The sequence below is a fragment of the Helianthus annuus genome, chromosome 1 (genome assembly GCF_002127325.2).
Source record: "Helianthus annuus cultivar XRQ/B chromosome 1, HanXRQr2.0-SUNRISE, whole genome shotgun sequence".
Classification (NCBI taxonomy): Eukaryota; Viridiplantae; Streptophyta; class Magnoliopsida; order Asterales; family Asteraceae; genus Helianthus; species Helianthus annuus.
In genome coordinates, this window is record NC_035433.2 from 140668383 (window position 1) to 140691467 (window position 23085).

Below are 23085 nucleotides of genomic sequence, written 5' to 3' on the forward strand. Positions count from 1 at the left end.
GAACGGGCAGAATGTTGCTGTGAAGGCAGTTGGAGAATTTATTCTTGAATTACCTTTTGGATTGTTTATTACTTTAGACAATGTTTTTTATGTTCCTAGTTTGACTAAGAATATTATTTCTGTTTCTGCTTTAAGAGAACAAGGTTTTAATTATGCTTTTGATATTGTTAATGGTAGCATTTCTGCATTTTTAAATGGTGTGTTCTATTTTGAGGCTAAGCCTCACAATGGTGTCTATGAAATAGATACTTCTAACAGTAGATCAAATAATATAGTATGCTCTCTTTCCTCTAAACGTGTTAAAACTAGCTTTAATCAAACATATCGTTGCCATTGTCGTCTTGGCCATATTAACATCAATCGCATGAGGAAGCTCCAGACCGCATGGATTCTAGAATCCACGGGTCAAGAGACTTATGATTTATGCGAATGTTGTCTAAGTGGCAAGATGACTAAGGCCCCTTTTACCGGAACTAGTGAAAGGGCTAAAGACCTGTTAGGACTCATACATAGTGATGTATGTGGTCCATTCAGAACTATGTCAAGGAATGGGGAAAGATACTTCGTTACATTTACTGATGATTATAGTAGATATGGATATGTTTATCTTATGAAGTTTAAACATGAAACCTTTGAAAAGTTCAAAGAATTCCAAAATGAAGTACATAATCAACTAGGGAAAACGATTAAGGCACTTCGATCCGACCGAGGTGGTGAATACATTAATCAAGAGTTTGATGAACATCTCAAGAAGTGTGGGATTATATCCCAACTAACTCCACCTGGAACACCACAACTTAATGGTGTGTCTGAGAGGAGAAATCGAACCTTATTAGATATGGTTCGATCAATGATGTGTCGTACAAACTTACCACACTCCTTTTTGAGTTATGCTCTTGAAACTGCTACACGTCTTGTAAATATTGCTCCTACTAAAAAGGTAGAAAAGACACCATATGAGATGTGGCATGGTAAATGACCTAAAGTCTCTTACCTTGGCATATGGGGATGTATTGCTTATGTTACCAGTGAGTCTTCGGACAAACTTGATCATCGCGGTGAAAAAGTTGTTTTCATTGGATATGCATATCCGGTTGGTTATTATTTCTAAAATCCTGCTGAAAATAGAGTTTTCACTAAGCGTCGAGGAACATTCCTAGAGGATGAGTGATGTACTGTAAAGTACATATGTTTATAGTGTATATTTCGGTCAGTTTTCAGTCGTTTAGAGTCTAGTTTAGGTTAGAACTGCGATATTGCTGACGTTAAGCTTTGATTTCAGGTCCCGTAGCTTAAAGTGTTGAAAAACGAGTAAAACCGAGCAGTTTGGAAGAAAATCGGGATTCGAACGCGCGTCGGAAAAAGGCTGGAAATCAGATCAGAATTAAAAAATAAAAAAAATACATATTGGAGGCGCCGCGTGACGCGACACCCCCTAGGCGTCATGCGAGGGGTATTGAAATTCGGAAAAAATTAGGGTTTTGTTGAATTGCTGGAAAAGAAACTGAACACAACTCTGAATACGAATCAAGAAACCCTAGGACGAATTTCGGAGGTGATTTTGAGCTTTCTGGAGTATTTTGCCGAACGGGAATCATCCGGTTGAAGCTTGGATCGTGAGAGTGAAGATCTTTCGGGTTTTATCTCCCGGTGTTCCTTATTTTCGCGTTTTCGATACTTTATGATGAATTCTTGTTTTGAACTTGTTTTGTTTGATTTGAACATCATGATTCTTGGCTAGACTTTAGATACTACCTAGATTTGATGATGGTTTAATTTATGTTTGGATCTTTTAACGGTTTTTATTGAGTTGATTATGGATTGACTTTTAAAGTAACGTGTTCTAGTTTTTCTGATTTGGTGCGTGTGCATATTTACTTCTGACTGTGGATTGTTTACTGTTTCACATAGATTTTGGTGGATGTCTTTCACATAATAGATCTGTGTTGATTATTTGCATCCTTGTGGGTTCGGGTGATCTTTGGGTAAATCGGCCGATAGCCTTAGAAATAGTAATTAAAATATAATTAGAAGTAAATATTCTGCTTAACTTGTCGCTGAGAGGCTCGAGTTAGTTATTAGGTTGCGGTGCAGTATATAGCTAAATTAGATTTTGAGAGAAGTCGACGTTAGTTCCCTAATTGCATTTGTGTCTAGTAAACCAAGTCAGAACCTAGAATTGCCTTAGATTTTCGCGCTGAGAGGTAGATAGTCATATTAGGGCACTTTTAGAGTCGTTAGAGGACTGAGAGGAAATCTGACAGTCGGTAATCATAACGGCCTTGTAGGGTTTCCTAGGTTTCTTCCTGAGAAGGGTCGGGAAGTCTTAGCATTGAAATACCTTAAGGTTTAGTATTTAACGATCCTGGCTCCATACATCAATAAAACCGTTAGAAGTCCATTCGTAGTTAAACTGGATTCAAGTCTAGGTAGTCCTTAATCACATCTGAATTAAAACCCTAGTTTCATTCGTGTCTTAGTTTAATTTCAATTTAATCACAATTTTAGGATTTTAGTAAACCCCCCAAACACAATATTTGTTTAGTCGTGTCAGTGTCTAGTCTAAGTTTAGTCGTTAACGTAATTCATAGAGTCCTTGTGGGTTCGACATCCGGACTTACTTTTCTGTGCTAGAGTCGACCGGTACACTTGCCGGTGAGTAGTTTAGTCAGGTTAAAGAGTCTAGATTTTTATTACTTGAGTCTCAATTTAGGGTAATTTTAGTTTAATTAGTTGAACTACTTTTTCCACATCAAGTTTTTGGCGCCGTTGCCAGGGACTCTCGGCAATTGCGTTAACTGCTTAATTTGGATTTCAACTGATATCGTTACGTGCTTTTTGTGTGTTTGTGTGTCGTAGGAGTCCAAATAATTTTAGTGTCTTTTTCGTATTTCTTTGAGTCGTTTGTTGGAGTTGACTTACTTGTTTATTCTTGGTTTTGCAGTTCATGCCCCACACGCGTTCGCAGGGACCAGTGAAGCCGCCAATCGACAAGTCTTCCTTCTCCACACCAAACCCTCAGGTTCGAAAACCCCCAACTTCATCTTCAGCCCTTTCTGACTCTACACTCCAATCTAAACCACCGAACTACGACTTCACCCCGAATTCATCACCCCACAATTCCCCACCTCCCTCCCGTCACCCTAGTCCACCACCAGTTAACCAAATGGCCGATAACCAAACTGTCCACCAGCGTTCCACCGCGGGTTTTACCGCAAACTCACCCATCACCCTTCCTGAAATCACCAATGATAAGTCTTGGCAAATTCCTTCATACATCATGACTGCCATTAACAACTCTTGTCAGTTTCACGGTCGTGATGATGAGGACGCGCCAGCACATATCAACCGTCTCACCCGTCTGTGCAGCACCTTCGGCATCGAAGGTGTGAATCTTGATACCCGCTATCTCCAGGTCTTCCCCTTTTTGCTTGCTGGCCGCGCAGCCACCTGGCTTGATTCGCAGCCAGCAGGTACTTACACCACCTGGGCTGGACTTAGAGATGCCTTCCTTGCTAAGTATTTCCCACCTGCGAAGGCCTCCCGCCTTCGAGATCAGATCCATTCCTTCAGAATGGAGCCTGACGAGCCTTATCACTTAGCTTGGGAGAGGTTTCAAACTTTACTCTCGCGTTGTTCCCAACATGGACTGTCGGATTGGGCCTTAGTAGAAAAGTTTTACAATGGTCTTACCCCTGAGTGCAAAGCCCGATTCGACACATCCGCAGGAGGCCACCTTATGGGAAAGAAAACTGTGGCTGACTGCAATGACCTCTTTGAGAGCTTCGCTCATGCTGATATAGATCATAGTGCTACCAGCAAGAATTCCAATCCTGTGATTACTCCCTAATCTTCTCGAGGAGTGAACCAAGTCGTTTCAGACTCAAAGGTAGTATCTCAGCTTGAATATATCACCAAAGAGTTGCTAGAAATTAAGAAGAAGGTAGATGGATGTGAGGTTTGTAGAGGTGGACATGACACCATAGATTGCCCAACCCTTACCCTAGAGCAGGTCGAGTATATAGCAGGTCAAAATAGGGGTCCAACTAACCCGTTCAACAATAGTAACTCTAATTGGCGTGCTAACAATTATCGTTACTCAGGTAACCCCCCTGGTTTTCCATCAGGTCAATATCAAAGTAGGGGGCCAGGTTTCTATTTTAGTGGGGGGTCGGGTCAAACAGGTCAATTTGCTAGTTCAGGTTCAGGAGGCCAGTTCAGAGGTGAGGGGTCAAACCAAGAGGTTCAACCTAAGAGTGAGGGGTCGGGTGGTAGTTTGTCTAGGATAGAGGATCTTCTTTCCCAATTATTGGTTAAGGATCAGGCTACCCAACGTACCTTAGAGGACCATGCTACACTTTTAAAGAATAATCATTCAAGCTTCTTACACCTTCAAAGGCAAGTTGGGGATATTGCACGCCAGTTGCAAGAACGACCTCCCGGTCAATTTTCGGGCAACACAAGGCCCAACCCATCTGGCTCTTTGAAGGCAATTTCGACCCGTAGTGGTAGGACTCTAGGAGAGGCAGTGAGACCCGAGAGTGTCGAGGTAGAAGATGAGGACCCCGTAGATGAGGAGATTGAAATGGAGGCGCCCGGTAAAGTGCAACCTAGGTTAATCCTAGCAAGTACCGCACACACCGGGGCGCCTTCGAGTGAGAAGAGTGTAGGAAAGAAACACGTTCAAGTTGTTCCATCACCTAATGTTGACATTTCCCGTGCTCCGTTTCCTTACCGCCTTAAAAATCAAACTTATTCCAAAGAGTACGGGAAATTTTTAGAGATCTTTAAACAGCTTAGGATCAACCTTCCGTTCATAGAAGCTCTCCAATCCATGCCCAAATATGTAAAATTCTTAAAAGACCTTCTAAAACGTAAGGATAGGTTAGGAGAGGTTTCTAACATCCCCCTTAGTGGAGGATGTTCCGTCGTAGTGTTGAACAAGGTCCCGGAAAAATTGACGGATCCGGGCCTTTTTACCATCCCGTGCTTGTTTGGGAGTGATACCGAGTGTAGGGCCATAGCCGACCTAGGAGCGAGTATCAACCTAATGCCATATTCCTTGTATGAGAGGTTAGGTCTAGGAGAGTTGTCACCTACACGCATGTCTTTGTCGCTAGCCGATAGGTCCGTTAAGTATCCACGAGGCATTATTGAAAACCTTCTAGTCAAAGTGGATAAGTTCGTCTTCCCCGTAGACTTTGTCGTTCTTGATATGGAAGCCGACGAAAAGGTTCCCATCATTCTAGGACACCCATTCTTGTGTACCGCCAAGGCCATCATCGATGTCTTTGACGGGAAAATCACACTTCAAGTCGGTGAGGAGAGAGTCACGTTCGAGATAGCACGCTCCATGGAACACCCTAGTGGTTCCGATGATCTTAGTAGCCCTTGTCATTCGGTCTATTTCATAGAGTCTTTCTTATCTTGTGTTGTCCATTGCTTTGACTATATTAGTGGAGCCGACCTAGTTGAGAGTAGGATAGATGAGGTAGTTGAGAAGGTAGAGGCGGTTGCTAGTGATAGTGAAGAGGTAGACGAGGACGAGTGGGTCCCCGAGGTGCTAGAATTGAGTGAAATTAAGAGTGAGAGTGAGAGTACACCTATAGAGAAGCCCACCCCTTTAGAACTCAAAGTCCTCCCGTCCCACTTAGAGTACGCTTTCTTAGGTGAGGGTTCCGAGTTTCCCGTCATTATTTCGTCTAAGTTAGAGGAGGGAGAGAAGGGTAGGTTGTTAGAGGTGTTGAGAATGAATAGGGAAGCCATTGCATGGCGTCTTTCGGATATCAAGGGCATAAGCCCCGCCTATTGTACCCACCGGATACTCATGGAAGATGACTATAAGCCGGTGGTGCAACCTCAAAGGCGCCTAAACCCGAACATGCAAGAGGTTGTTAAGAAAGAGGTTCTTAAGTTGTTAGATGCCGGGGTGATTTACCCCATTTCCGATTCACCATGGGTTAGCCCGACCCAAGTCCTCCCAAAGAAGGGCGGGATGACGGTGATCATGAATGCAAAGAACGAGCTAATCCCTTCCCGTACCGTTACCGGTTGGCGTGTGTGCATAGACTACCGAAAGTTAAACGACGCCACCCGGAAAGACCACTTCCCCTTACCATTAATTGACCAAATGTTGGAGCGTCTAGCGAGTCAACAATTTTATTGTTTTCTCGATGGATTTTCGGGTTATTTCCAGATCCCCATCGCCCCGGAGGATCAAGATAAAATGACGTTCACATGCCCTTACGGCACTTATGCGTATCGCCGCATGCCTTTCGGGTTATGCAACGCTCCGGCTACTTTCCAAAGATGCATGGTTGCCATATTCCAAGACATGCTTGAGACTTCCATGGAGGTTTTCATGGATGACTTCTCGGTTTATGGCACCACTTTCGACCAATGTCTTTCTAATCTTGATAGGATGCTTAAGAGGTGCATAGAGACAAATCTTATGTTGAATTGGGAGAAGTGTCACTTTATGGTGACGGAGGGGATAGTGTTAGGACACAAGGTGTCAAGAGAGGGTATAGAGGTGGATAGGGCCAAGATAGATACCATAAGTAGATTGCCTCCACCTACTAGTGTCAAGTTCGTTAGGAGCTTTCTAGGTCATGCGGGCTTCTATAGGCGTTTTATAAAGGATTTTTCCAAAATCACACGCCCAATGACTAGGCTTTTAGAGAAGGATGTACCTTTCGTCTTCGACGAGGAGTGCATCAAGGCGTTTGAATTCTTGAAAGAAAAACTCGTGAGTGCCCCGATACTTGTGTCGCCCGATTGGAGCTTACCTTTTGAGCTCATGTGTGATGCGAGTGATTATGCCGTAGGTGCGGTCCTAGGACAAAGAGTCGATAAGAACTTTCATCCAATCTACTACGCGAGCAAAACTCTAAATGATGCTCAAGAGAACTATACCACCACGGAAAAGGAACTCTTAGCCGTAGTGTTTGCGTTTGATAAGTTTCGCTCATATCTTGTGCTTTCCAAAACCACCGTGTTCACCGACCACTCCGCTTTGCGATTTCTTTTCCAAAAGAAAGATGCAAAGCCGCGTCTCATTAGATGGATTCTTTTGCTCTCCGAATTTGACATAGAAATTAAGGATAAAAAGGGAGCGGGAAATGTGGCCGCCGACCACTTGTCACGATTAGAGGATCCAAAGAGAGAGGAGGTTCGTGAGGATTCCATTGGAGATACTTTTCCCCACGAAACCATAGATTTTGTTAGTGCCGAGGTAGAGGGTTTGCCATGGTTCTCGGATTTGGCAAACTATTTGGAAACCGGAGATCTTGTGAGGGGTATGTCCTACCAACAAAAGAAAAAGCTTCTTAGGGAGGCTAGGAAGTATATTTGGGACGACCCTTACCTCTTTAGGATAGGTGGAGATAGAGTGCTTAGGAGATGCGTTTCAAAGGAGGATGGTTTAGACATCCTTAGACATGTGCACGAAGGTTTAACGGGAGGCCATCACGGAGCGAATGTGACGGCACAAAAGGTTTTTGATAGTGGTTTTTATTGGCCAACGGTAGTTAAAGATGCCGTAGAGTTTGTTAGGACTTGTGACCGTTGCCAACGCACCAGCAACATCTCATCCAAGGATGAAATGCCTCAAAATCCCATCCAAGTCTTGGAAATCTTTGACGTATGGGGCATTGACTTCATGGGACCTTTCCCATCCTCTAGTGGGAATAGGTACATCCTCGTGGCCATTGACTACGTTTCGAAGTGGGTCGAAGCTCAAGCTTTACCCACCAATGATGCCCGAGTGGTGGTGAGATTCCTTAAGAAGTTGTTCACGCGTTTCGGAGTCCCTAAAGCTATCATAAGTGACCGTGGCACGCATTTTTGCAATTCCGCCATGGAAAAGGCACTTGCACGCTACGGTGTCACTCATCGTCTTTCCACCGCGTACCACCCGCAAACTAGTGGCCAAGTAGAAAATGCTAATAGAGGGGTGAAGAGAATCTTAGAGAGTTTTTCGTAGTTTCTCGGTGTTTGTTTTGTGTCGTTGAGAATTTTGCAGGTTTCATCACCGATACGGAACGGAGAAGGTATGAGAAAAGAGGTCCCAGGTAAGTGTCTTGGACACTTAGAATAATTTTTGATGGTTTTGGATGGGTTGGGAAAGTTGCAAAAATTTTTCTAAGGCATGAAACAAATTTTTGGACGAAACCTTCTGTGAAAAACGACCCCTCGCGCGACGCTAAGGACCCTCGCGCCACGCGAGGGCTAAAGGTTCAAAACAAAAAAAAATGACCCCGCCGCGCGACGCGAGGCCTCCATGGACCCCCACCGCGTCACGCGACGCCCCATTGGACCTTTTAAAATCGTTTCTTTTGACCCTGTTCGCTGCATTTGTTCCTTTTCCCCTTTTTCCAAACCCTAGAACGCGAATTGAACTAAAATCACCATAACTTACTCATTTCTTCACCAAATCTCTCCATTCTTCTTCCTAAATCACCACAATCACATTCCCCACAATCTTAACCATCAATTTCACCCGATTTCGCGCTCCATTTTCACGTTTTTGGGCAAATTCGTGTGCAAAAAGTTCAAGACTTCATTTTTCTTGTTCAATCCGCTTCCAAGGTATGTTCTCTGTGATTTCTCACTAGTAGATAACTTTATTGCTTTGTTTTAGTGTCGGGTCAGTCATGTCTTGGTTTTAGGGTTTGTGTAGGGTCTTAAAGTTAGAATTTTTAACCTTTTTGTCATGTTAGTGGTATGCGGGTGGTAATGTTTGGATGTTTACATACAAATCGGTTCTGCGGATGGTTCGGGTTGGTTTGCTTGAGGTTGATTGACACTTGTGGGATAAGTTTGGACAACTAGACAACATGTTTGAACTTTACGGGTTTGTTTGGGTATAACTATGAACTTTTGCTAAAAAAAAAAATAAGTTTTTGAACTGATTTTTGCAAATGAAATTAGTTTTCTAAACAGATTTTGTTGCCCCCAAGGTTGTGTCAAAGTTTAAAATGTCAAACTCTCACTGTGTTCGCCTCAAGTGTGGGGATATTTTGGCACTTACGCTTAATTGAGGACAATTAAAGTGCCGGGAGGAGATAGTGCACATTGAGTCGTAGGTCGCTCGAGTCGTTGAGTTTAGAAGTGTCTTTAGAATAGTGGTTTGAGTCTAGTGTCGGGTTTACCTATATGCATGTACAAGTTCACAACTTTTTGCCCGTACTCAATCTCCATTCAGGTAGAATGATGTGTAACTTAAGCTTTTGTAAACGGTAACCCATATTTTCGAAATTAGCCGCGAATGAAATGCTATACGGCTATTTCTTAAATGTATTTTTATATTAAAAAAAAATACCAAAAATAGCTTGTGATACTAACAATCTGCATTGTTTTCTTGTCAAATATTTCTTGTTTTGCAGATCATGTCAGGTGCAGGTTCCTCGTCAAACCCAAACCCAAGGAAAAGGAGGATCAAGTATCGCGGGAACGAGAGGAAGGTGTATTCCCGAATTGAGAGGTTGGTTGATCACCCGGTCTTAGATTTTGAAGAAGATACCGAAGAGAGGGTAAAGCTCAAAAAGTATGTGGTAACTCAGACTTTGGAGCATCGTGTTATGGATTGGGAATGGTTGCAAAGTATGGGTGCAAGTGAGCGGGTGGCAGAGCTATTAGGGCCAAGGTTGAGAATGGCAATGGATGCTTGTGACGGGCCGCAGTATACCGAACTTACTATCGAGTTTCATTGTACCTTCCGTCACAAAGAAGGTGCTTTTTCTGAAACGGATGCGGTCTCGTTTTCTTTGGGCAGAAATCTTTATGAGATGAACATAGCTCAGTTTGGGGTGGCTTTGGGTTTGTACACATCGGAAGAAGTGGCTACGGAGGAGTTTAACAATGGTTTAAGGGGTGTGTTTAATCATGCTCGGCCGAAGTGTTTAGGCCCGGCAGACTTAGCTGGATTTTGGGATACGATACCCAACCGTTCTCGCACACGAACCTTATCACATCGGTTCGTGATCCTATATACAGGTATATCTTGAAGGTGTTGGCGACGACAGTGGTAGCGAGGAAGTCGGGAGAAAATAAGGCGAATTGGTTGGATATCTTCGCGTTGATGTGCATGGTTGAAAGGCGAAACTGGAACTTGGCTAGTTTCTTTGCGTGGTCGTTCAATAGGCCTCGTCGGGGAGGAAAAAGGGCTGCCATGGATCTTGGCCCTTACATAGCTCGATTGGCACAGAATATTAGGGCCCTTACAATGTACAAACTTGCGCAGATGCATGAGGGTATGCCAACGGTTAATTGGGATGTTGCGGATCTACAGTTGGCAGGTATTCTTACACATTCAGACCCGCCAGAGTGGAACCACGAGGTTGGTGCTCCTCCACCACGACAGCCGGCACCCCGACAGAGGCGTGAGCTCCCACCACAGCAGCCAGTTAGGCCGCCGAGACCCAACCCGTTTACTCCTGAGGCTGCTTTTGACTACACTCAGCAGAGGTTTGATCAGATGGAGAGTAGGATGCGGGTTGACCACCAGTGGACCATGCAGAGCCACCACCGACAGGACAATATGCTCAGGTACATGTTGTCGGGTATGTCATTAAACGCTCCGATTCCGCCGCCCTTTGCAGGATTACTACCTCCACCAGTTTATGGAGGCGAGACCCCGTATGTTTATGGTCAGTATCCAGGGTATGACCAGTGGGGGGTCAGAGTGGTTATGCGTATAGTGGTCAGTTCGGTTGGCAGCAGGCTGGAGGTTCAGGGACGCAACAGATGGAGGAGGATTCTGAGGAGGAGTGATGTAGCAGACTGCAGCAACATATATATCCTTTCATGTTTTATTTTATTTATGTTGTTTCTGTAGTTCGATATGGTTGTATCTGTTAGACATATTTTTATTTTCTGTTTGAACTTGGGATGTTGCTACGATAAACATTTGTAGAAGTATGCTTGGTATGGTACTTATGTTAGGTTGATGATGTGGAGCCGCTTTCCGTTCGTGTGGGAGAGAGTTTGGTATTGTTTGCTGAGCACGTTCGGTATTGGAGGGCTTATGTGGAAACGACTGGCACTTTGACAGTCTCACATATTAAGTTAAGTCGTTTTCCTTCTTGTTGTTGTTGTATTTTTATTTTTATTTCATCGTCTAGTTATTTAGTTAGTTCGTTATTTTTTTTAGTAGTTGTTAGGTAGTGTCGAGTCGTGTTTTCGTTCTTGCATTAGGGACAATGCAATCTCTAAGTGTGGGGATGGGAATACATGTAAATAATCGAGTCTTAATTATAAAAAAGATACAAAAAAATTGAAAAATCAGAAAATGTCTTTCGAAATAAAAAGAAGTTTGCATTTTTGAACGGAAAATGATAGAAAAGACAAATTTTTGCTCGGGTTTGAATAATAATAATAATATGAGATTATAATAGATCGAGCTTGCGTCTAGTTAGGGATATGTGGGTAGGCCCGGGTTTGGTTTTAAGTCCCTTTGATCTAATATACCCTAATTGTCGGTTTACTAGTGGGCTTTTGCCTGGGAAATATGGGAAACTAAAACCGCTAATAATAGTATAAGGGGCACCGTTATAAGTTAAAACCAGTAGAGTTTTTGATCATGAAAAAAATAGAATAAAAGTGGGCTAGAAACTAAATGAAAGTAATGCATTCCTATGTAGTCTGAGCTGGGGATAGCGACTCTACAGCAAGATTACCGCTAGGGTGTGTGAAATCGACTGTGCAAAAAAGAGAAAAAGTACCGAAACTTAAGTAATCTGTGGTTGGGGATAGCGACTCTACAGCCGGATTGCCTCTTGGTTAGGGAAGCATCGTCTAGACTCACGTGAAAAAAAAAAGAGAAAAGTGAAAAAAAAAATAATTAGAAAAAGGAAAAAATTTTTGATTAGAAACTCTCTTGGTTTTGATATAAGACGGTTGGGAATTGGTCAATTGATCGTTCTCTTAGTCCTATAACCTTGAGGTGGGGGTAGGTAGACTGTAGATTTTAGTGTGAGACCCTAGGTAAACTGACCGCACTTAAACTAAATTCGCATGATAAGGGTTTAGGATTAAATTCGGGTTTAAGTGGACAAATATATTCGCAATCGCAGCTAACGCAAGCTTTGGTTTTAATTAAGTATATCTATATTTTCGGTCCGAGTGATTATTTGTCTATGATTCCGTTGCATAATTCTTTTTCGAGGACGAAAAAAGAGTAAGTGTGGGGATGTTTGATGTACTGTAAAGTACATATGTTTATAGTGTATATTTCGGTCAGTTTTCAGTCGTTTAGAGTCTAGTTTAGGTTAGAACTGCGATACTGCTGATGTTAAGCTTTGATTTCAGGTCCCGTAGCTTAAAGTGTTGAAAAACGAGTAAAACCGAGCAGTTTGGAAGAAAATCGGGATTCGAACGCGCGTCGGAAAAAGGCTGGAAATCAGATCAGAATTAAAAAATAAAAAAATACATATTGGAGGCGCCGCGTGACGCGACACCCCCTAGGCATCACGCGAGGGGTATTGAAATTCGGAAAAAAATTAGGGTTTTGTTGAATTGCTGGAAAAGAAACTGAACACAACTCTGAATACGGATCAAGAAACCCTAGGACGAATTTCGGAGGTGATTTTGAGCTTTCTGGAGTATTTTGCCGAACGGGAATCATCCGGTTGAAGCTTGGATCGTGAGAGTGAAGATCTTTCGGGTTTTATCTCCCGGTGTTCCTTATTTTCGCGTTTTCGATACTTTATGATGAATTCTTGTTTTGAACTTGTTTTGTTTGATTTGAACATCATGATTCTTGGCTAGACTTTAGATACTACCTAGATTTGATGATGGTTTAATTTATGTTTGGATCTTTTAACGGTTTTTATTGAGTTGATTATGGATTGACTTTTAAAGTAACGTGTTCTAGATTTTCTGATTTGGTGCGTGTGCGTATTTACTTCTGACTGTGGATTGTTTACTGTTTCACATAGATTTTGGTGGATGTCTTTCACATAATAGATCTGTGTTGATTATTTGCATCCTTGTGGGTTCGGGTGATCTTTGGGTAAATCGGCCGATAGCCTTAGAAACAGTAATTAAAATATAATTAGAAGTAAATATTCTGCTTAACTTGTCGCTGAGAGGCTCGAGTTAGTTATTAGGTTGCGGTGCAGTATATAGCTAAATTAGATTTTGAGAGAAGTCGACGTTAGTTCCCTAATTGCATTTGTGTCTAGTAAACCAAGTCAGAACCTAGAATTGCCTTAGATTGTCGCGCTGAGAGGTAGATAGTCATATTAGGGCACTTTTAGAGTCGTTAGAGGACTGGGAGGAAATCTGACAGTCGGTAATCATAACGGCCTTGTAGGGTTTCCTAGGTTTCTTCCTGAGAAGGGTCGGGAAGTCTTAGCATTGAAATACCTTAAGGTTTAGTATTTAACGATCCCGGCTCCATACATCAATAAAACCGTTAGAAGTCCATTCGTAGTTAAACTGGATTCAAGTCTAGGTAGTCCTTAATCACATCTGAATTAAAACCCTAGTTTCATTCGTGTCTTAGTTTAATTTCAATTTAATCACAATTTTAGGATTTTAGTAAACCCCCCAAACACAATATTTGTTTAGTCGTGTCAGTGTCTAGTCTAAGTTTAGTCGTTAACGTAATTCATAGATTCCTTGTGGGTTCGACATCCGGACTTACTTTTCTGTGCTAGAGTCGACCGGTACACTTGCCGGTGAGTAGTTTAGTCAGGTTAAAGAGTCTAGATTTTTATTACTTGAGTCTCAATTTAGGGTAATTTTAGTTTAATTAGTTGAACTACTTTTTCCACATCAATGAGCTTATGGCACGAGGAATTGGAGATAATCTTGTGGATCTTGAGGAAATTCGAGAACCACAAATTGATCAACCAATAGTCGAATCTGCCTCTCAACAAAATATTGTTGAACCTGAACCTAAGAGGATTCAGGAATCTGATGTAACACTAGGCGTCCGCAGAAGTACGAGGGATCGTCATGAACCTAGTCGGTATTCACCTGATAGGGACGTCTTGATAATTGATCAAGAAGAGCCCTCAACCTACAAAGCTGCGATTTCAGGTAATGAATCTGAAAAATGGCTCGAAGCCATGGGCGTCGAGATGCAATCCATCTATGACAACCAAGTCTGGGATTTGGTTGAACTTCCTCCCGAATGTCGGACTGTAGGAAGTAAATGGGTTTTCAAGTTGAAAACAGACATGGATGGAAATGTGCAAACCTATAAGGCTCGATTGGTTGCTAAAGGATTTACTCAGACTCAAGGAGTTGATTATGAGGAAACCTTCTCGCCAGTAGCCATGCTTAAGTCTATTAGGATTCTACTTGCCATAGCCGCGTATTATGACTATGAGATATGGCAAATGGATGTTAAAACCGCGTTCCTAAATGGACATCTTACAGAAGATATCTATATGGAGCAGCCTGAAGGTTTTGTAGATCCTAAGAATCCTAAGAAAGTTTGCAAGTTGAATAAATCCATTTATGGATTGAAACAAGCATCTCGAAGCTGGAATCTTCGTTTTGATCAGAAAATCAAACAGTTTGGTTTCATTAAAAACGAAGATGAGCCGTGTGTTTACAAGAAGGCAAGTGGGAGTTCTATTACTTTTCTAATCCTGTATGTAGATGACATACTTCTCATTGTAAACGATATCCCAATGCTGCAGGATGTTAAATCCTGGCTTGGTAAATGTTTCTCAATGAAGGATCTTGGAGAAGCTGCTTATATTCTAGGAATAAAGATTTATAGAGATAGATCTAAGCGGCTACTTGGACTTAGTCAAAGTACATATATTGATAAGGTCATTCGACGTTTTTCAATGCAAGATTCCAAGAAGGGTCTCTTGCCAATGGCAAGTGGAACCGTACTGAATAGTCATCAGTGTCCCAAATTGGACAAAGATAAAGAGGATATGAAAAAGGTTCCATATGCCTCTGCTATCGGTTCCATCATGTATGCCATGTTATGTACTAGACCGGACGTATCGTTTGCTCTGAGCTTGACTAGCAGATATCAACAGAATCCTGGTAAAAGTCACTGGATTGCTGTGAAAAATATCCTAAAGTACTTAAAAAGAACTAAGGATATGTTTATGATATTTGGCTGTTTGGAAGAAGAGATGAGAGTAAAGTGTTACATTGATGCAAGCTTCCAAACGGATCGTGATGATTCACGATCTCAGATAGGCTATGTTTTTACTTTAAATGGTGGTGCTATAACTTGGAAGAGTTCTAAGCAAAGCGTGGTGGCTCAGTCGACCACTGAATCAGAATATATAGCGGCTTCAGAAGCTGCTAAGGAGGCTGTTTAGATGAAAAAGTTCATTGCTGATCTCGGAGTTATACCAAGCATACAGAAGCCTATCGAGATATTTTGCGAAAATACAGGTGCAATTGCTCAGGCAAAGGAACCAAGGTCGCATCACAGCACGAAGCATATTCTCAGAAAATTCCACTACATACGGGAAGTTTTGGAAAGAGGAGACATCGTAGTAGAGAAAATTGATACTGATCAGAATCTAGCGGACCCGTTTACTAAGCCTATACCTCAAGTGAAACACGAGAAGCATGCAGATAGTATAGGTCTTAGATATGCTAGACAGTGGGTCTGATTTTGTAATTTAGTAATTTGGTGCATTTTGAACTGTAAACAGTATTTTATGTTTATTTGAATTTAATGGTTGAATGTCTTTTAAACTATTATATTTGTGTTCAAATATTAGTAAGTTAAGTATCTATGAATATTGTATTCTAAAATGTCCGTAGTCTATCAGATTCGTGAGAACCAATCTGGTAAAAGACTATTGTGAATTAGATGGTTGATCCATATCATGGATACTCAAAGTGTTGAGAACCATATTCACTGATATGATTAGTTGAATCATATTGGGCGTAACTCGTTTCAAAATGATCTTCATGGATCTTAGTCATAAGACATTTTGAATAGGTACGATCATTGTATCCTTAGACCTGCGGTACATACTAGAACTAACTTAAATGAATGGTTGCTCTTTGATTCTATCTAACGCTGTACGTAACTGGCAGTAATAAGGATAGTTTTGGGAATGATCTGAAGTTTGGATAAATTTATTAGTATGATAAATGTAGTTATTATTCTTCTTGTATTTTAATTATATTAAATAAATAAATTATTTGTTAAGCAAGAAAATCGTTCTCTCCCCCCTTGTTATGAAAATGTTCGTTATTTGTTTCAATTATTAAGATATAATTTCTAATCTAGTAATTAATATAAAGAAGAAAATCGTTCCCTCCACTCTCGTTATGAAAATGCTCGATATATGTTTTAATTATTAAGATATAATTTCTAACTTAGTAATTAATATAAATGAATAATAAGAGAATTTATGGAAATTTATTCGTAATTTCTTAACATCTGAGCCTCAACGTTTTTTTTTCTAACCTTTTTAGCCCCTAACACTAACCTCATCCGATAAATGTTAGGGGCTAAAAGGATTAGAAAAAAGACGTTAGGGGCTAAAAAGATTAGAAAAAAAGACGTTGGGGGCTTAGATGTTAAAAATTCTTTTTGGGCTAAAAGAGTAAAATTGCTATAACTACAGGGGCCAAAATCGTAATTTACTCTATTAGTTAAATAAATAATATTATAAATGAGAAGGAGATTAAACTAAATAATAATTATCTATAAAAAATTAAACTAAATAATATTTAGTAGGAGAATTATCTATAATTAATTATAAAAGATTAAACTAAAGTAATACTTATTTATAAAACATGGCCTAATATGATGAAAAGTGTCCATAAAATAGTTTATTTTATTATATAGTATAGATAGATTAGTATTTTTTACTCGTGAGATGTTTATCCCCTATAAAAATGGTGCGGATTTAAGAACTTTTGTAAGTGTAAGATTAGTTCAAAAAACTAAAAGTATTTATTTATTTATTTATTTTTTTTTTTGCATTTAGGTATAAAACAATGTGAAAGAAAAACAAAAGAATTAAGCAAAATTCCAGGAGTTTTCTTGGGGGACACGTAGGTACAAAAGGTGCAGGAAATTTACATGAGTCAGAGATCATGGTAATGGTACTGCGAATCATGGGTGCACCACAACACAACGGATGACTCAATAACTGATTCACAATTTATTTAAAATATTTATACATTATATTTCGTATGTAGACAAAAATAATCCGTTAATATATAAAGAAAAAGGAGATGCAAATAATATATAACTAGGTTAGAACCCCGTGTATTACACGGGTTGAATAAATGTAATTTTATATACTAAATTAAAACAATTATTCTTTAAAAATCTCATTTATTACACGGGTTGAACAAATGTAATTTTATATATTAAATAATAAAAAAATTATATATATAAGAACCTCATGTATTGTACTGAATAAATATAATTTTATATACCAAATAAAAAAAACCCGTGTATTGTACGGGTTGAATAAATCTAATTATATATACTAAATAATAAAAAAGTTATATCTTTAAAAACACTATGTATTACACGGGTTAAATAAATGTAATTTTGTAACCTTACTGAGTTTTTTTCTGATCATTTTGAACATGAGCAAATAGAACGATAGCATCTTAATAAAAAAATAATTAATTACAAATGTAAAACCCAATAATTTTACTTCTATCCCATGTGAACCGAAACAATAAGTAAAAACTAAATTTAAAAATTATTCGACATAATCATGGCCCAACCGATTGACCGTGTTACGAATGTTTCGTTCAGGAAAAACTTTCATTTAAAAAAAATCAAGAACATAAGTCACGTGAACATATGCATGAACAATATGTAGTGACTCACACCCAAGGATGTGCATGATATTTAAACAGTTGATAAGTTGGGTTCTAGAAACCAAGATATTTGTTTTATCTCTAACTTTTATAATAATAATAATAATAATAATAATAATAATAATAATAATAATAATAAATATAAATACAATATGAAAATAAGAGATAGAATAATCGATATTTTTTTTCATAAAATAAGAGATAAGGGTAAACTAAATAAAAAAGTGTCAATTTGGTAAATAATAATATTAAATATGAAAAGGTAGGAAATTACAAATGTAGACATCTTCAATGAATGACACGTGTCCAAAATCAGGTTTCTTTTATTATATAACTAGGTTATAACCCCGTGTATTACACGGGTTGAATAAATAAATTATATATACTAAATAATAAAATAATATATCTTTAAAAACCTTCTTTATTGCACGAGTTGAATAAATATAATTTTATATATTAAATAATAAAAAGACAATATTGTACATGTTGAATAAATGTAATTTTATATAAAAAATAAAAAAGTTATATCTTTAAAACCATGTGTATTACACGAGTTGAATAAATGTAATATTGTTTACCAAATAATAAAATGATACATCTTTAAAAAACCCCATTTATTACACGGGTTGAATAAATGTAATTTTATATACCAAATAATAAAAAAAATTACATTTTAAAAAATATGCGTATTACACGGTTTGAATAAATGTAATTTTCTGTACTAAATAATAAAAAATATATATATTCTTAAAAAAACCTCGTGTATTGTACGAATTGAATAAATCTAATTTTATACATCAAATAATAAAATTACGATTTTGGCCCCCGTGGTTATATCACTTTTACCCTTTTAGCCCAAAAAAGATTTTTTTTAACATCTAAGCCCCCAACGTCTTTTTTTCTAACCATTTTAGCCCCTAACGTCTTTTTTAAACCCTTTTGGCCCCTAACATTTAATGGATGGGGTTAGTGTTAGGGGCCAAAAGGGTTAGAAAAGAAGACGTTGGAGACTCAGATGTTAAAAAATTCTTTTTTAGGCTAAAAGGGTAAAAGTGATATAACTACAGGGGCTAAAATCGTAATTTTCTCTAAATACTATCATAAATGAGAAGAAGATTAAAATAAATAATAATTATCCATAAGATATTAAACTAAATAATATTTAATAGGAGAGTTATTTATAATTAATTAGAAAAGATTAAATTAAAATAATAATTATCTGTAAGAGATGCCCTAATATGATGACAAGTGTCTCAAAAGTGGTTTCTTTTATTATATAGTATAGATATAGATTATATTTATAACAAATTTAATATCTCCAGCACTGTTTGATTCATCAACATTACCTTTTAAACAATAAATACTTAACTTGGGCACCATTTTGTGTAATTTACTCTCACTATTATCACTCATTAGTTTTCACTTTTTTTCATATATAAAATTTTAATATATAACTATTGTAATCGTAATTGGGTTATAATCTATCTATTTTAATATTTTTTTACAACTATTGTAATTGGGTCTCCAATCACTTATTTTATAACATTTTCTAATTTACTATAGGCAACTATCAGTATTTGCATTTGAAAACGATATGTGAAAAAAAAAAAAAAAAAAAAAAGACTAAGGGCATGTTTGGCTAAGCTTTTCAAAACAACTTATTGGCTTATTGACTTATCAAAAAGCCAATAAGTTGTTTTTGTGTTTGACTAAGTCAAAAGTCCTTTTAGAAATGGTTTTTTTGCAAAGAAGAAAAAGGAGGTTTCAAGAAGTCACAATATTGTGACTTCTTAGAGCATTCACATCCAATCCACTAAAAATATACATACATTCCACTAAAAAACAACTCCTATATCAATATATTTCCACTAAAAACAAATACTTTTTCTCTCTCCTTTTCAATATATATTACATTTTCTCTTCATCTACTCACAACCACTTTCAAAATATATTAAAAAATTATACAGGGTGAACAGTGTCCCCCCAAATATACAGATGAACAGTAACATTTTCTCTCTCCTTCACTCACAACCACTTAAACCACTTTTTATAATTTAAAAACCCATCTCTCAAGATTTGGTGGATAGAATGTGAATGCTCTTAGCCAGCTTTTAACTTTTCAAACTACAAATTACCAATATACCCCTTCTTTATCCACTTATATCTAAAAGAATGCTTATTTTAGTCATTTTACTACATCAATAAGCTAATCCAAACACTTTTTTTTTTTAAAACTCCTTTTCAAAAAGTCATTTTCCCAAAAGTTCTTTTCCAAAAGTCTTTTTTAACTATAATAAGCTTAGCCAAACATGCCCTAAGTGAAGGTACCTCCTTTATAGAGATGTCACTTTTTCAGTGGGAGAAGTTCACCAAACGTGTGAAAGACCTAAAAGGGTTGGCAAAACACATCGTATCTTCCCCGAAGTTTCCATCAATTGTTTTGGAGAGAGAAAAAGACGACTCTTTTCGATTCACAATATATTTGTATCTTAAAATAATAATAACAACGTGATAGAACAAAATCTCACGCACTAGCATCCATAAGGCTCTTCGGTATGGTGCCGGAGATGACGACGTCGCCGGAGCAAGACCGAGGGGGCGGCGTGGGAGGACGGGCGTCACCAAGGGGGGCCCACATGCTTTGGTCCGTCGCAAACGGCTAAACTCCGACGGGGAGGACGGGACGGAGGGGTGGCGGCGTGGGACGACGGTGGTGATGTGGCGGCGCCGGGGTAGAGGACGGATCCATACCGTCTAGCCTAAGAGCCATGCTTAGTAAAAACTTCTTTTTATTTTTATGATATGACAATTCCAAACACTCACGCCCTAGCCAATGAGCAATTAGTTACTATCTTAAATGATCATCGTTTTAAGAAACACTCAATATGCCAAATGAATATCATATTGAGTGAAATGAAAATGATTAAAGATATGTTACATACACAAACTAAAAGTATTACAAAAAACGTACCTATGTTTTTTTCTTTTTCTAACATGGCACCTCATATATTTTTTTAATCATCATTAGAATTTTCCAAAAGATTAAAAAAAACAATAAGGGGAAATTGAGCAAAAGGTTTGCAGTTAATACACGACTTGTCGTAGACCATAGCTACATCGGACGACACCTTCAAACATAAAATGTCCAGTCAGACAGTTGTTGGAGATCTCTATAGTAAGAGTATCGGAAAATGTCATCCTTGAGAAAGAAACTTACGGGCAGAAGTTTTGTTGTTAGATAAAAGGCATGACAAATAGATACAAGTCTACAATGCACTATGATCGAGCATATAGCTAACGGTCCAACGTACATAGCATAAATGATAGACAGGTCAAACATGTCTAAAGTATATAAAGTTTTCATCTATGATAAAAGGGCTTTCAAAACGGGCTTAACCACCTTTTCTCATAACATTTGTTCTTACTTTCTAAAACAAATACTTATTTTCACGTTGAAGTCTGGTTACATGAAAAAACTTTCCTCTCGTGATATGATGACACCAAAGGTTGTTACTTGTGCATGTCTGATTGTGTTTCCAAACCTTAAGCGACCATGCATTTATGATATGACTGATATGACATTGCTACCAGGGACCTACGTGGAGTTATGCAAGACGCAAGTTCTTGGTAGCAACATCTAAAAGGTATTAGAATTTTGAATGACCTATTTTCTAACAATTCAGGTTTTTGCGATCAGTTTTTGGTTGAAACCATAAACCAAATCGAACAAAGCTACAATAAAGCCAAAATAAACATACACTGGAATATCCTAGAAGAAGAAAATATATATACATCTGAGGGGGTATGTGTTGCTCGTTCTGTATAAACATAATGGAAAACATATAGAAATACCTGTAACAACAGACATACTAGCAGAGAATCCAGATATTGATGTAGCCATGGAGTTCGACATGATAGTCGGCTTGATCTAGTTCCCCTTTAGGATGTAAGTTATTGATGGTAGTAGTTCTCTAGGGTTGAAGAACTTGTAGTAATGTAGAGAGAGAAGGTCGAATTTTTGGTGTGATGTTATGAATGTCTAACCCTAATCCCTCTCTAGTAATCTCGTTATATACACCCAAGCGGAAACCCAATTAGTTAATAAGGGTAATATGGTCCATCAACAATTACCAACTAATTATATTATAGATTTTAATATATTTTGATCCAGATAACATGCGTGTACGCGCATTTGTGCGACCACACCACTCCAGAGACACGACCTCGTCATCTAGAAGAATTTAGAAGGACAAAGGATGCACCTGGCGACAGAGAGGATATTACCAACAAACAAAGAAGGACGCCACGTGGCACCAATCATGAGATGCCAGCCCTTTTCGCATGATCCTTAAAGGACAGCCAGGGACAATCCGACGGGATGTACAAAAGGACGTTGAGGTGGAACGAGCAATTGTGTGCCACGTCAGCCCTAGTACGGGACAAGAACCTAGTCGTGTCAGAGGAGACAAAATGGATATTCTCCACGATTGGACAACTGGCGAAGGACTAGCTGGCTCCCCTTTTCTCCTTCACGAATCTTCGGCTATAAATAGAGGACTTCACCTCCAGATTTAAGGATCTTCTCTCTTTCTCTCACTCTATACACACACCTATATCCTCAAAACGATTACTTATTCTCACGCCGGAGGGTAGTTACAAGGAGAACCCCCAATCCCTCCTCCTTGTAATGAGTTCACCGGTGTTATTTCGTTTTGCAGGGTTCATTAGAAAGGATCAGACTTGTTTGGCGAGAGAAGAACAGAGATTGACTGATATTCACGAGACGAACTAGCTAAGATCCTACTCCGATAATGTTAGAAGAAGAAAAAAGTTATTTACAGAAATATTAAAAATACATTTCATTATAAAAATAAAAGGTTTTGCAAAACAAAATCATGTATGCCATAAAACTAGAAAATTATAAATATTTTGATGATTTGTAACTTTATAAAAATAAGTTTTATAACATATGGTTTAAATCATGTACAAAATATCATTTTTGTTTCTTAATCTTTCAATTTTTCTAGATAAAAAAAAAACACAAACTTGTCTAGTGAATTGATGGTCAGCCACTCAATAGTCTTCTTATACGAGCCCTGGCAATGTCAAAAAAAATAAAATAAAATTGGGCCTTTGTACATAGAAAATAGAAACCGCTGACTGATTGACATATCAATTACCAAATATTACTCTTTTGGGCCGGTCCACAACTCATGGAGTCATGGGCAATGGCTGGATCATAGGCCTTCTTTTGGCATTTGACATATATCATTCATTCATTTGTAAGTAGACGTGTAA